Source organism: Schistocerca piceifrons, chromosome 7, assembly GCF_021461385.2.
Source record: "Schistocerca piceifrons isolate TAMUIC-IGC-003096 chromosome 7, iqSchPice1.1, whole genome shotgun sequence".
In the NCBI taxonomy this organism is placed as follows: domain Eukaryota; kingdom Metazoa; phylum Arthropoda; class Insecta; order Orthoptera; family Acrididae; genus Schistocerca; species Schistocerca piceifrons.
This window is the reverse complement of record NC_060144.1, coordinates 297,364,546-297,379,895: the sequence shown is the minus strand read 5'-3', so window position 1 is coordinate 297,379,895 and position 15,350 is coordinate 297,364,546.

Genomic DNA, 15,350 nt, shown 5'->3' with positions numbered 1-15,350 from the left:
TTTTATACATATTTCACTACCTGTTAATTCGAAGTTCACTACTTTTCAGCATGAAATGCGTTTCTTCTTTCAGTTTAATAATCCATTTATGTATATTTTGCAGGAGAAATTATTTATGAAATTAATGTGCTATAAGCAGTTGTTCATTAAACCCATGTCATTTACGAATGTGATTACCTATACTCTACTTGTTTCATAATCTTGCTACAGCTGACTGAAGACGAATGAAGTTACACATCTTCATTTGCAGCAATAATTTAAAAGCAAATATTTTCATTCCCCAGTAATTACCTAACGCAATTTATTGCTAGCAAAAAAATAAATTAATGGTAATGATTACTTTAATTAGATTAATTATGTGCATTATTCGGTAATACCATGATGACTTCTGATGGTTTGTAACTAGACAATGAGTGCTAATGTTCTCTGTAAATGACTTCTAATGGTCTCTGTAAAAACAATTCATGAATATTATTAAACATTATTCTGTACTACTATGATGACTCCTGATGGTTTGTAATTAGGCAATAAGTGCTAATGTTCTCTGTAAAAACAATTGATGAATATTATTATGTAAACATTATTCTGTAATACTATGATGACTTCTGATGGTTTGTAATTAGGCAATGAGTGCCAATGTTCTCTGTAAATGATTTCTGATGGTCTGCAATTAGGCAGTGAGTGCCATTGTTCTCTGTAAAAACAGTTCATGAATATTATTATGTAAACATTATTCTGTAATACTATGATGACTTCTGATGATTTGTAATTAGACAATGAGTGCCAATTTTCTCTGTAGATGACTTCTGGTGGTTTGTAATTAGACAATGAGTGCCAATGATCTCTGTAAATGACTTCTGATGATTTGTAATTAAGCAATGAGTGCCTATGTTCTCTGTAAACACAGTTCGTGAATATTATTATGTAAACAATATTCTGTAACTCTATGATGACTTCTGATGGTTCGTAATTATACAATGAGTGCCAATGTTCTCAGTAAATGACTTCTGATGGTTTACAATTAGGCAATGAGTGCCAATGTTCTCTGTAAAGTTACCCATGAACATTATTCTGTAATACTACATACATGGTACAGAAATGTTCAATAACTGGGCAATGAGTGCCACCCATCACTAGTGTAATTCTCAATGAAGACTACTATGTGACTTAATGTCCTTCAACTTCTAACCGAATTTCCTGGAATTACTGCAATATCCGTTTGTCCTATTTATCCTCATGATCATGGAGCACTATATTTGGTTTTTGCACTAATTCTACGTTGTTGTAACAGACAAGAACGTGGTGTTGACACGACATGCTGTCCACCACCTTGAGCGATGGGGATGTTGTTATGGTCCCACTGTTTGGTGTACCTAATGTACTACCAAAATGATAACATGGAATATTACTTCGACATTTCAGGGTCTTGGGTTGTTGTTGTTGTTGTTGTGGTCTTCAGTCCTGACACTGGTTTGATGCAGCTCTCCATGCTACTCTGTCCTGTGCAAGCTTTTTCATCTCCCAGTACCTACTGCAACCTACATACTTCTGAATCTGCTTAGTGTATTCATCTCTTTGTCTCCCTCTACGATTTTTACCCTCCACGCTGCCCTCCAATACTAAATTGGTGATCCCTTGATGCCTCAGAACATATCCTACCAACCGATCCCTTCTTCTGGTCAAGTTGTGCCACAAACTTCTCTTCTCCCCAATCCTATTCAATCCTTTCTCATTAGTTATGTGATCTACCCATCTTATCTTCAGCATTCTTCTGTAGCACCACGTTTCGAAAGCTTCTATTCTCTTCTTGTCCAAACTACTTATGGTCCATGTTTCACTTCCATACATGGCTACACTCCATACGAATACTTTCAGAAACAGCTTCCTGACCCTTAAAAGCTATACTCGATGTTAACAAATTTCTCTTCTTCAGAAACGCTTTCCTTGCCATTGCCAGCCTACATTTTATATCCTCTCTACTTCGACCATCATCAGTTATTTTGCTCCCCAAATAGCAAAACTCCTTTACTACTTTAAGTGCGTCATTTCCTAATCTAATTCCCTCAGCATCACCCGACTTAATTAGACTACATTCCATTATCCTTGTTTTGCTTTTGTTGATGTTCATCTTATGGCTCTGAGCACTATGGGACTTAACATCTATGGTCATCAGTCCCCTAGAACTTAGAACTACTTAAACCTAACTAACCTAAGGACAGCACACAACACCCAGCCATCACGAGGCAGAGAAAATCCCTGACCCCGCCGGGAATCGAACCCGGGAACCCGGGCGTGGGAAGCGAGAACGCTACCGCACGACCACGAGATGCGGGCGATGTTCATCTTATATCCTCCTTTCAAGACACTGTCCATTCCATTCAACTGCTCTTCCAAGTCCTTTGCTGTCTCTGACAGAATTACAATGTCATCGGCGAACCTCAAAGTTTTTATATCTTCTCCATGAATTTTAATACCTACTCCGAATTTCTCATTTGTTTCCTTTACTGCTTGCTCAATATACAGATTGAACAACATCGGGGAGAGGCTACAACCCTGTCTTACTCCCTTCCCAACCACTGCTTCCCTTTCATGTCCCTCGACTCTTATAACTGCCATCTGGTTTCTGTACAAATTGTAAATAGCCTTTCGCTCCCTGTATTTTACCCCTGCCACCTTTAGAATTTGAAAGAGAGTATTTCAGTCAACATTGTCAAAAGCTTTCTCTAAGTCTACAAATGCTAGAAACGTAGGTTTGCCTTTCCTTAATCTTTCTTCTAAGATAAGTCGTAAGGTCAGTATTGCCTCACGTGTTCCAGTGTTTCTACGGAATCCAAACTGGTCTTCCCCGAGGTTGGCTTGTACTAGTTTTTCCATTCGTCTGTAAAGAATTCGTGTTAGTATTTTGCAGCTGTGACTTATTAAGCTGATAGTTCGGTAATTTTCACATCTGTCAACACCTGCTTTCTTTAGGATTGGAATTATTATATTCTTCTTGAAGTCTGAGGGTATTTCGCCTGTTTCATACATCTTGCTCACCAGATGGTAGAGTTTTGTCAGGACTGGCTCTCCCACGGCCGTCAGTAGTTCCAATGGAATATTGTCTACTTCGGGGGCCTTGTTTCGAGTCAGGTCTTTCAGTGCTCTGTCAAACTCTTCACGCAGTATCATATCTCCCATTTCATCTTCATCTACATCCTCTTCCATTTCCATAATATTGTCTTCAAGTACATCGCCCTTGTATAGACCCTCTATATACTCCTTCCACCTTTCTGCTGTCCCTTCTTTGCTTAGAACTGGGTTTCCATCTGAGCTCTTGATATTCATACAAGTCGTTCTCTTATCTCCAAAGGTCTCTTTAATTTTCCTGTAGGCGGTATCTATCTTACCCCTAGTGAGATAGGCCTCTACATCCTTACATTTGTCCTCTAGCCATCCCTGCTTAGCCATTTTGCACTTCCTGTCGATCTCATTTTTGAGACGTTTGTATTCCTTTTTGCCTGTTTCACTTACTGCATTTTTATATTTTCTCCTTTCATAAATTAAATTCAATATTTCTTCTGTTACCCAAGGATTTCTACTAGCACTCGTCTTTTTACCTACTTGATCCTCTGCTGCCTTCACTACTTCATCCCTCAAAGCTACCCGTTCTTCTTCTACTGTATTTATTTCCACCATTCCTGTCAATTGCTCCCTTATGCTCTCCCTCTTGGGTACGCTGATTAATACTTCTGGGAAAAGAACTTTAGATTGCCTCATTTGGTGTTGTGCTTCTGTAGAAAGATATGGACTTTCAGTGCAGCTGCGTGCAACCTAAAGAATTCAACCATGACGCAATCCTTCCCTTTCCTCTCCTAATTCTTGTGACATAGTGAAAAAAATCATTTTGTTATCACGATTTGTATTTATGGCCTATACATTTTTGTAATTTGTAAATATGTTCTGAACTACAGTGCATGTGTACTTTTGTCATTTTGTTGACATGATTACTACTCAGTGCATATACATTTTTTGTGATTTGCTGATATGTTCTGTACTCATTGTGTATATATTTTGTCATTACCTGATATGTTCTGTACTCAGTGCATGTGCACTATATTTACTTCATGTTCTACACCTATATATCTGTATATTCTGTGATTGTAAAGTCAGTTAGTTAAGAAAAAAATTGTTGCTCATGGCAATTCCAAATGACTCACCATCGCTGCCAAATTTTTGCCCGCCCAGTGGAGGGTTAGGAAACACGTATGTATTCATTACCAGCGATGGCGAGGCATGACAGAATCTCTGACCAGAGAGTTATTTATCGTTGCTAGTCTGCGCTTGACCGCGCGAGTGTTCAGTTGCGAGTTGCACTCTGTCTGCAATAGTTGTCAGTCGGCAGTAGTGTGTGGCGAGTGGGCAGAGAGAGTAGTCAGTTGGAGAGTGGTAGCAGTCTGGAGCATTTGCATGTAGCGAGTGGACGGTTGTACTGAGCGGGCGTCGGCATGCGTCGACGGCGTGCTGTTGTTCCGAATCTGGTCAGGATTGTGGTGGACGATGTGTATTATTGTAGAAGGTAATGAAGCAGCATTGCGCTCAGCTAATAATGTATGGTAATTGTAATTAATTTGTTCCAGAAATGCCTCAATAATAATTTTTTTTATAAAGTAAATCTTTTAAAGAAAAGTAATCATTTCAATTTAAAGAATTTTTCCACTCTTTTGAAGAAAAAGATTCATTTAAATTTTTAAGAATATTTCCTATGCATTTCCTCCAAGAATCAAAATTAAATATACGCCAGCATTGCACGGAGCTGTGCCGAAAAATAAGAGCAGATATAGATGCAGTTTACTGTGGTAAGAATTTTGGTTTTTGTGTTCAGGTTTAATTATTTCACAGGGCCGAAGGTCAGCGCTGCTTCCCTTATAAAATTTATCAGGTTTAACGATTTATGTTGAGATGTTACATACGGTTCATGGTTCATTATTCAATTAATATTGTTGTTGGTTTATGGTCAATTATCATTCCTTAATTTTTGTGGGGAGTTTAAGCTTGGCTCACATTTTGATTGTCATATTTTAGCGGGGAGGTTACGGTTGAACCTTCCACTTACTAGATTACTATTACGCATGTTGGTTAAGGGCGACCTCCACAAACCGCTTAGTCCCTCAGAATTACGGACACAACAGTTACATGAAACAGTTAATAGAATACATGTACATAATGTAGCAGGGGCGACCTACTTGACGAAGATGGTGCAGGCCGATGTGGTGCGTAGAAACAGTTTCAAAGGCACTGCGATCCAAGAGTCCCACAAGGCCGCATTCCATACTGTCCGTGTGGCTGAAACAGACTAAAGGCCACCACTGCACGCTCAACATTGGCGCAGTTACGCCGCACAATGAAATGGCTAAAGCTGAGTAATCGCACTGTAGCATAAAACAAGATTGTAGATTACAAAAATATTTCCAGAAGTACTTAAGAGCATGGACTAAGAAACTTAACCAGCCAGAAGTTTTCAACTCAACTTGGTCCTCTCCGGTTTACGGAGGTACCGACAATGAGACAGGCGTGGCTGTGAGACTCTTGTTCGACTAGAAGGATCACACTCACTTGACAAAGCCCTATTTGCAGTTTCAAGCAAGAAGTGGGTCCCAGATCCAAAATTCACGCTAGGCGGATAAGCAACAAGCGGACATAATTCCGCGGCCATGGATCAGCTACCATGCTTTACTCGATTGCCACAGGGCAAATTAATCAGTCCAAGAAGACTTGAGTGAGCTCTACACTAAGAAAAGACATGACCCCAGTAAGCTGTTGTATAGACACAAACTTCTCTTTGCCATAAGTCAGTATGGCTTGCCACAAATTAGAGCCACGTGACCCTGTTGACACCAAAATAGAGGAGGACTTCGCTGTCCAAGCACCACCGGTTCCAGCTCGCGACTTCCAGTTCCAACGCCTTGCTTCCCCGATTGCGACACCTCCATCACGCTCCCTAGATGAATAACGCATTCTGTATCACGGCCGGGAACTCATCCAGACATTTGTAAAAGGATAGCGGACAGCCACGGCTCATCCTCTCCCACCAAATCTAGAAAAGTGGAGGGTCTGCTCCCCCACTTTTTATATAATTGACTAATTTTCCTTGACTTTGCTTAGGTACGCCCGCAGCAATCTACCGGTGCGGAGATTCCGCAAAAGAAGATTAATAGGACTTAAATTTTGCAGGGTCTCTCAAGAACCTTGGAACTTCGGAACCAGTTTACTGTTGTATCCTGCCTCCTGGTTGTAACTGGACGCTGGGGTTCCGCACAAAAACTCAGTTCCACATCTTACGTTTAAATTCCGTACCTCCTCAATTGCCGCCTAGCTTCCTTTTCATGGACGCGCTGGATGTTGCGTCTCAGCCTACTCCGAATCTACCGAATAATTTCTGGATTGTCCTGCTCCGGAAGAAGGTCGTTAATAGACCAAAAGTTCGTGCTAATCATCTATAAGAAAATACAGATGAGGCCGGGGGCCTTACGAAGCTTATTTTGGGACGTATTGAACGCGAAACTGTTCCAAGGTATCGAAAGATTTCACTTCCTTTCGGGTGAAATGTTATCAGCGCTACCTTGAAATTACGACTGACTCGCTCCGCAAAAGGATGACTGCGGATAGGATGGATTGATGGTGATATAGTTAATGGCATTCTCAAAAAATACTTATAAACGCTTTGGAAGTGAAAGCTAGAGAATTGTCACTCAACGGTTGAAAGGTGGCTACACTGAGCCACAGCGCCAGAGATTGCGCCAAAGAGTATTATTCCGCTGCCTCCACTGGCAGTTCTTGTCGAGAAGTCGTAGTGGAGAGTGCTTTGAGAAGTAGCAGTAGGCAGTGCTTGTTGAGATGTGGCAGTAGCGAGTCGTAGTTGAGAAGTTGCGGTAGTGAGTGCTGTTCAGAACTTGTAGTATTGTTTTGATGGGCTAGACACCAGATGTTATTGGAGTGGGGATGCTGTAATGATCAGAGTGTGCTTTTCGTCAATATATATATAAAGGTAAAAAATTCCTTTTTTTTAATTATTTCAATGTCTTAAACAATAACGCCTCTTGGTCACAGGTTCAGTCAACAAAGCATCTGGCTCGTGTTCTTGTATTAGACTGTATTTCTGGTTTCTATGTGCAATTATAGTATTTCTGGTTTTTTTTAATTACTTCAGTATAAATGGTGTTTAAAGTATCTGGTCTTGTTGAGAAGGAACCGTGCCAGATGAGTACGTTGAATCACACTTCCACACACAGAACAGTTACACTTGTGCTTTGTTGTTTCGTAGGTTTTATAGTTGCTGGGGACTTAATTAATTAATTGTGTTAACGGAAGTTTTCTTTCATTCTTTGTTGTTATTGTATGCAGTCAGATTGCGGAGTAATACTAGTCAGGGCCAACCGTTTACGAGACTGCGTAATCGTACAGTCAGCTACTAAAATTAAAAATTATTTGTATTATATATAATTAAGCCCCCATGCACGTGGCGACCGCTGCTTCGGATCGTCCCTTGGAATTCTTCTGATTGTAGTAGTATTGTTGTAGTAATTTGTAGTTTAGTAATTGTAGTCTATATTGCATGTGTAGATTTGGTAATTGTCATGCTTCTAATGGTATATTTTTGCTGAATTTAATTTTTGTTGTCTTATATACGGGTTTGACAATTTTGTGCAATTATGAAGATTTCAATTGTTCGTTAATCGTGTTTGAGGGAAGCATTGCGTGTGAATGGTATTCTTGGTGATAAAGTGTAATTGTGTGTAATTTCCGTATAGTGACGAGTTTTGTATGTTTTGTAAATGATTACGCGATCGATGAAAAAGGCAAAAATGATGGATAGTCAGAATAACGAAATTGTTGACATGGCGAACTCGCCAACCCAGGAGAACAGGATGATGAATAATGAAGTGGAAAACAATTTAATAAGCAGGGAAAATAGTCCAGAACCAGATCAAAACTTTTCACAATTAAAGAATTTTCAGAATACCAGATTAATGACAGAAGATTCTGGAATAGTATCGAACAAAGATAGCTTTACAGCTATGACGAAGGAAGCTGGTTTCGCGGGAAATGTTAGGGGCGAGAAGAATTTCGAACCAGTCAATGTGGAGCAGTTGATGAGTGCAATATTAAATTTGGGATCTGAATTAAAAACAGTGGGATCACAGTTACGATCTGAAATTAAAACAGAGATAGGAACAATTAAAACAGATATGGGAACAATGGAAATACGGTTAGACTCACAGGGATCACAGATGGGAACTTTGGCAACACGGTTAGAAACTGATATGGGAACAATGGAAACACGATTTGACTCACTAAGATCACAGTTAGGGTCTGAATTAAAAACAGAGATGGGAACTTTGGCAACACTGTTAGAAACTGATATGGGAACAATGGAAACACGGTTAGACTCACGGATAGGGACATGCTTCAAAAACATGAAAGATGAATTAAAGAAAGAAATTAGAGAATAAGTACAACCGATTTTGAATGCACACAATAATAGATTAATTTCAGTAGAAATCAGACAAAAGGAACAGGATAGAGAACAGGAAGAAAGAGATCGCGTGATAGTACAAAAATTTTCAGAGTTAAATTTACAACGTGCACACGATAAGGAAGAAATATTTGAAAGAATCGAGGAATCCGTACCAAATGACAGATTAAATAACCTAACACAACAGTATGAACAGTTAACTACTAAATGTGTTAATACTGAAAGCCGAGTCGCGACACTTACGGAAGACGTAAATAAACAGAAGGAACAAATAGGTGACTTATCGGAAATAGTTGAGGAGATAAATTGACAAGTCTTAGTTTAAATGGGACAGAGATTCAGATGATACAGCTCCATTGCCATTTGCAGAAACCGAAGAGTACCAGAACATAAATAAGCATGTCGAAAATCAGGGAAAATATAATGAACGCGTTAAGAGGGAATTTGAGGCATTACAAAAGCAAGTCAAACAAATTGAAGGCGAAATCGTAGGAAAAGACAGCAGAAGAAATTTAGAATCACAGATAGCAGAGGGCTCTGAAGACAATAATTTACTTCATTTACGGGACGCAATAAGAGAGCGCCAGGCGCGCGAACTTGACAATAATCGACATTCGTACTGGGACAGACGCGGTAGGTCTTTGTCGCCACGGGGAGAATACTTTGACTATAAACACTTCTTAACTGCTCGGAAATTTAAGATCTTTCGCAATTCTAAGAATGACATACATCCATGTTCATGGTTAGATCAATTTATGTACGCACTTCCACCAAATTGGCCACTAAGTCACAAACTGGAATTTATGTGTGGGTATTTAGAAAATGAACCGGCGACGCGGATGCGCGTACTTATTAGAGATTTTAATAATTTAAATGATTTTTATCATGCATTTCTATCGGCATATTGGTCCGAAAACACGCAAGACAGAGTCAAACATTGTCTTATTATGCAGCGTAATTTTAAACAGTCTGAGTTCCGCACGCCAGCAGAATACTTTGAAGACATGATTCGAAAGAATCAGTACCTTTCCAACCCTTATAGCCCGACTGAATTAATTCGCATTTGTTTAACTAATCTGCCACAATCGATAAGATAAATTGCTTTAGCCGGAAGATGTAAACACGACATTGAGACTTTTAAGACTTTGCTACAAGAACTTGAGTATGACAACGAGGACGGGACTTCTCGTAATTTTTTTAGCAACGGTAATAACAGTAGATTTTCAGAGAGAAGGGATAATGATCGGAACGGACGTTATATGGGCAATTTTGGGAATGACAGACGAAACAGACAGGACAATAGATACCAGCCTTATGACAATAACAGACGTTCTAACAGAAATTACACAGACAGTTATAATAACGGTAGTTCCTACCGGAATGATCAATCATACGGAAACAGTAATCGGTATTATCAAGACAGAAATTATTCATACAGTAATAGAAATTCTTACTACAAAAATAACCAAGGTAGTAGATACAACAATAATTTCAGAAGTGACAGTCGAAATTACAAGAGAAGTTGTCATGGAGACAGACAGGAAAATAGAAATATTAATAACAGACACATCCAAGAATTTGCATCTAACAGACAGGAAGGACCTAATTGGCATCCTCGACGTGACAGAACTTCAGAGAGACAAGTGCAAATAGTAGAAATTGATCCGCGAAATGACGCGAATAATCAAAGACGTGACGCAGGCAATCGACAATGACTTGTAGCTTCGGCTTCTGGCAGCAATATAGACGGTTCAGAAAGTAATGACACTACGACCTTACACTACGTACGCCTGGAAGACATGAGAGACATTTTGCTAGCCGAAAAGGAAAATAATGTAGACGCATTTTTACTTCCTGTTATTGAAGTATGTGTGGGTAAGAATAAGTTCACTGCGATTTTAGGTTCTGGGAGCCCGTTGAATGTTATTAGTGAATCAGTTTTTCGTATATGTGTAAGAACTATTGCTTGTCCTGTGTTACCTGCTTCTAAAACTACAATTCGAGGCGCTATTTCTGGAAAAAGTGTGGAAGTCAAACAACAGACCAACTTAAATTTCATTTATCAAGGATACGAATTTTCTGCTAATTTTATTATTGTTCCATTACTCAGTACACAAATTATATTAGGTATGGAGTTTCTTAACGCACATAAGGCAATTTTGAACTTTAAAGAAGGAAGTGTGAATTTGACTGTTGCCGGAATGCCGAAAAGTTTGAAATTTTTCGAGTGTTTAACAAAATCTGAATCAGACACAAAATGTTTAAGGTTTCTTACTTCTAATGTTTTCGCTGATAATTATGACGACAATGTGTTCATTCATGACAATGACAATAGATACAGAGACGGGATGGATGATATAATTAATAGCGAAGAATTAATTAATGAAAAGGCTAAGAAAGCTGAAGTGCCAGATGATGTTGCGAGAGAAGAACTGCACCAAATTTTGACTTCACATGCTACAGTATTTAGTCATCACACAGGAACTATACAAGGCTTACAATATTTATTTAAAGTAAAAGAACACACACCATTTCGGGGGAAAACGTACGCTATTCCTTTGGCTTACAGAGACAAGGTTAAGAGTGAACTTCAATACATTTTAGATCAAGGCATTATTGAGGCAGCAGTCAGTCCTTATACCAGCCCATTACACGTCGTTCTTAAAAAGGATGGGTCGATTCGTTTGGTTCTGGATTCCAGACAGATAAATAATATCATCATTCCTGAAACTGACCGTCCACAAAATTTAGATGAACTTCAACATATCCATGGAATTAAAGTCTTATCCACGATTGATATGCCAGCAAGTTTTTGGCAAATAGAACTCCACCCTGATTGTAGAAAATTCACTGCCTTTTTAGCCTTTGGTAACTGTTATCAGTTTCGGATATTACCGTTTGGACTTACTGTATCTACAGCAGCATTCATTCGTAGTTTAAACGAAATTTTACCTGTTTATCTTCGTGACAATATTACCTCATATGTTGACGATATTCTTATTGCTAAACGTTCTTGGAGTGAGCATAACAAAATGTTGGATTCATTATTACGTATTTTTGCAAGAGTTGGCATTACAGTGAACTTGGAAAAATCTGAATTTGGTCGTTCTCAGGTGAAATTTCTTGGTCATATTATTTCTACAGAAGGTATTTTTCCTGATCCAGAGAAACTAGACGCTATTCGTAATATGCTGTTCCTACTACAAAACGTGATGTTCGTATTTTCCTTGGTGTCTGTAATTTTCTTAGACGCTTCGTTAGATTGGACGATTTGGCCACACCTCGTTTATGTGAACTATCTGGAAAAAATTCTAATTGGTGTTGGGATGAGGAAGCTCAGTCAGAATTTGAACAACTGCGTGATGCTTTAGTTGCTGCTCCACTTCTTTCACATCCAGATTTATCGAAAGATTTTTGTTTGGCGACGGACTCATCATACAAAGGCCTAGGTGCACACTTATTTCAAGAGATAGAAAATAACTTCGTTGTAGTGCAGAAAACTATTGCCGATCTGCTCTTGCCAAATGTAAATTATGTTAAAAGGCTAAGCCGCCAACTATTTCTCATAGAGCACCATTGTTTCCTATCACTCCAGCGAAATTAAAGGAGATGGCTGCAGTCGATTTGTTCGGTCCAGTGGTTCGTTCTACTAATGGTTTTTCGCACATTTGGTAGCAGTGGAATTGACATCAAAATATGTGTGTTTTACACCTTTACGCAAAGCAACAGCTCGTTCAGTATCTAATGCTTTCATCAAACATTTTCTTAAAGAAGTGGGTCATGTTGGTAAGGTTATATCAGATAATGGATCACAGTTTCGTTCTAAAATTTGGCTTCGTACTCTACGGCGTCGTAAGATTAAACCAATTTTCATTTCACTTTTTCACCCTCAATCTAACGCTTCAGAGCGATGGATGAAGGAAATCAATAAATTTTGTCGACTTTATTGTCATCAGAATCATAGAACTTGGGATCAGTGTCTTCATATTTTTCAAAACATTCTGAATGACCTTCCTAATGATTCAACTTCTTTACCGCCTATATTGATATTAAAATACAAAGCACCGACAAATCGCATTTCTGAAATCGTTCCTTTTTTGCCTTCACGGGAACTGCGGCGTTCTCAAGTTGTCAACCTGGCTCTACAAAATATTGCATCTGCGGCTGCTAGAAGAGAGAAATCAGCTAAACGTCCTGGTCGTTTAAGAACCTTGTAAGTTGGTCAAAAGGTGTTAATTAAGTCTCACCGTTTGTCTCACAGAGGAGAGGGCTTGTGTCGCAAATTTTTTCTGCTTTATAACGGTCCATATAGGATTCGCAAAATTATTCATGATAACACTGTCGAAGTAGAAACTCTTAAATCTCGGCGCTCTAAGGGAATACATCAAATATCGAACGTTGAAATTTTTGTGGAATGACATACTTTTGAGAAACTAACGGTTATACATAAACACACGGAGAGTACAGGGATACCGTGCCGTGTTGTGGCGGCGGCACATACTCAAAGCAACAGTCAAGTCTGCGCGGCGCACAAGGCAGTCGTTGACCGCAAACAGTTACTTCCTACGTCACGCGTACCTACAGCTGATCGAGCGCTCAGTGCGAATGCACTGATAGCCGTTTCTCCGAATAAATTCAGTATAAAGCTATAGTGACTTGATAAATTATGTTATTAACGTTCAGTATTTTTCAGGATACGGTTGTATAAAATATTTAAGAACTTCAGGTAAATTCTGTGTATGTCCGACGTTAAGAGGACTTGCTATTGAGAAATTTTCAGGAAGAATGTAATTTCGAAGAAGAAACTAATAAACTGAAAAGGTAACTATTAATTGAGTTTATTTTTCAGGTAACATATTTCCACTTAGGTACGTACTTTACACGTAATTTGCTGCTCGCGATTACGTGATTTATACTTTGTGCTAAATTTTATGTTGTATGAATTTACTTGTGAAGCGACGTGCTTGCATACATTAACTGATTTTGACAATGATTGATTAATGAACAGGGTTATTACTTGTGTATATTATGCATCGCTTCGCTGCACTGCTTTTTCACTGATGTCATATTTTTCTGTTATGTGCCTGCTGTGCATATTTATTTAAATTATAATTGTCACCTGATTAGTTGTGCTGATATGGTTAGGTATGTGGGTTATACTTTGAGATGTATCTGCTTGCGCCTTCATGTTTACTTATCAAGATTACATTTGAACATTTATTTGCTTATGCTGATATGATGCTAATGATCTGTTTATTATGTAAGATACATAATTGCTGCTTTGCGCATGGATTGCATATTTATACATTTCTGTTTGTTGTCATAACTACTCTCTAATTTGGTATATAGAAATGCTGATATAAGGTGTACGAACATAGAGTTTAGGCCACAGTATGGTATTAATTATAGATTGTTCGCTTGGCAGAACCTCGTTGTAGGGATTGTGCTTGACATTCTGTTCTCTACTGGTATATTTACTTGCTATTGCATGTTTTTCTTACGCTCAGTGACTTATATTTTAAGATAAGAAAATGAACTACTATAATGCTACGAACGACATTAGTACAAGAAACTTCATTGAAGTCACATGAGCTGGAGGTTTTATGAAATCTATATAAATTTATGCTAATAGGAAGGAAGCTAACGACATGACATAACAACACTAGGTTTAGACCATTGACAGTTATAACACTGCATTCTTCGTGAGCAATTGAAATAGTAAGTGACACTTGACACAAGAAATAATCCACATGTTTGCTTCTGTTTTGCCATGATTCTTGAGGTGGTGTCCACACTGTGAAATATTACGATTTATTCACTCAAAGTCTTATGTGATCTTTCATACTACGTACTCGCACCTACTTACTGAAAATTATTCAAACTGAAGGCTGTTAGGGGTCGTGTATGCATTTCTTTTATTTAATGATGGACAAGGTAACCAAATGTATTTTATAATTCATGATGAGTAGAAGATTTGGCTCAGGTGGACTACACAGAGGTTGTGTGTGGACATTGTGTCTTCGGATTGCATGGGATGATAAATTGAAGTATGCACTAGGATTTTGTCTGTACTTGTTCGAGAAGACTGACTAGAGGAACGAGTTGTTAAGGAAGTGAAATGATATTGGTAATCAGGTTTATATGTATCGATGTATTGAAGAGGTATTATTGAGCTATTGAGATTGTGTGAAGTTGATGATTATTGCAGTTTTGGTGGACAAGAGGCAAGGTAAATGATATTGATGATAATGTTTATATGTATCGACGTAAAAGGTATTATTGAAGTATTAAGATTATGTGATGCTGATGATTATTGGAGTTTTGGTGGATAAGAGGTAAAGTAAGTGAGGAGCATATTTTTTTTGTTGGTTTATAAGGAACAAGGAGGATGAAGATGGCAGACTAGAACACTCAAGTGGAAGGAAGATTGTCTACACACACACTTTGTTAGATCAATAAGCAGTATATATGTTATTTTTTGAGAGAGGAAGTAATTGCATATCTTGGCACACTGACAGTTGTTCAGCAACCGCACTTTTTGATTTGGCTTGGCAAACATTGGTCTTGACTTGATGACTATGACGTTGACTAACTATTATTGACTGTTATACACTGTTACCACTACTACTTGATAAACTTGTTGTACATCAAATCTTTGACAGAATTGCATTTACACAGTTAACACTACTCAATTACACAGTAGAACTTAATGTGGATGAAAGATGAGTAAGTGTGTTTTGTGTGTTTTCCTCTCCTAATCCCAAATAATTGGTACCGACCTATCTCCTAAATATTATTTTACTTGTTTGTTGTGGCTTGCACTGACACCCATAAATAT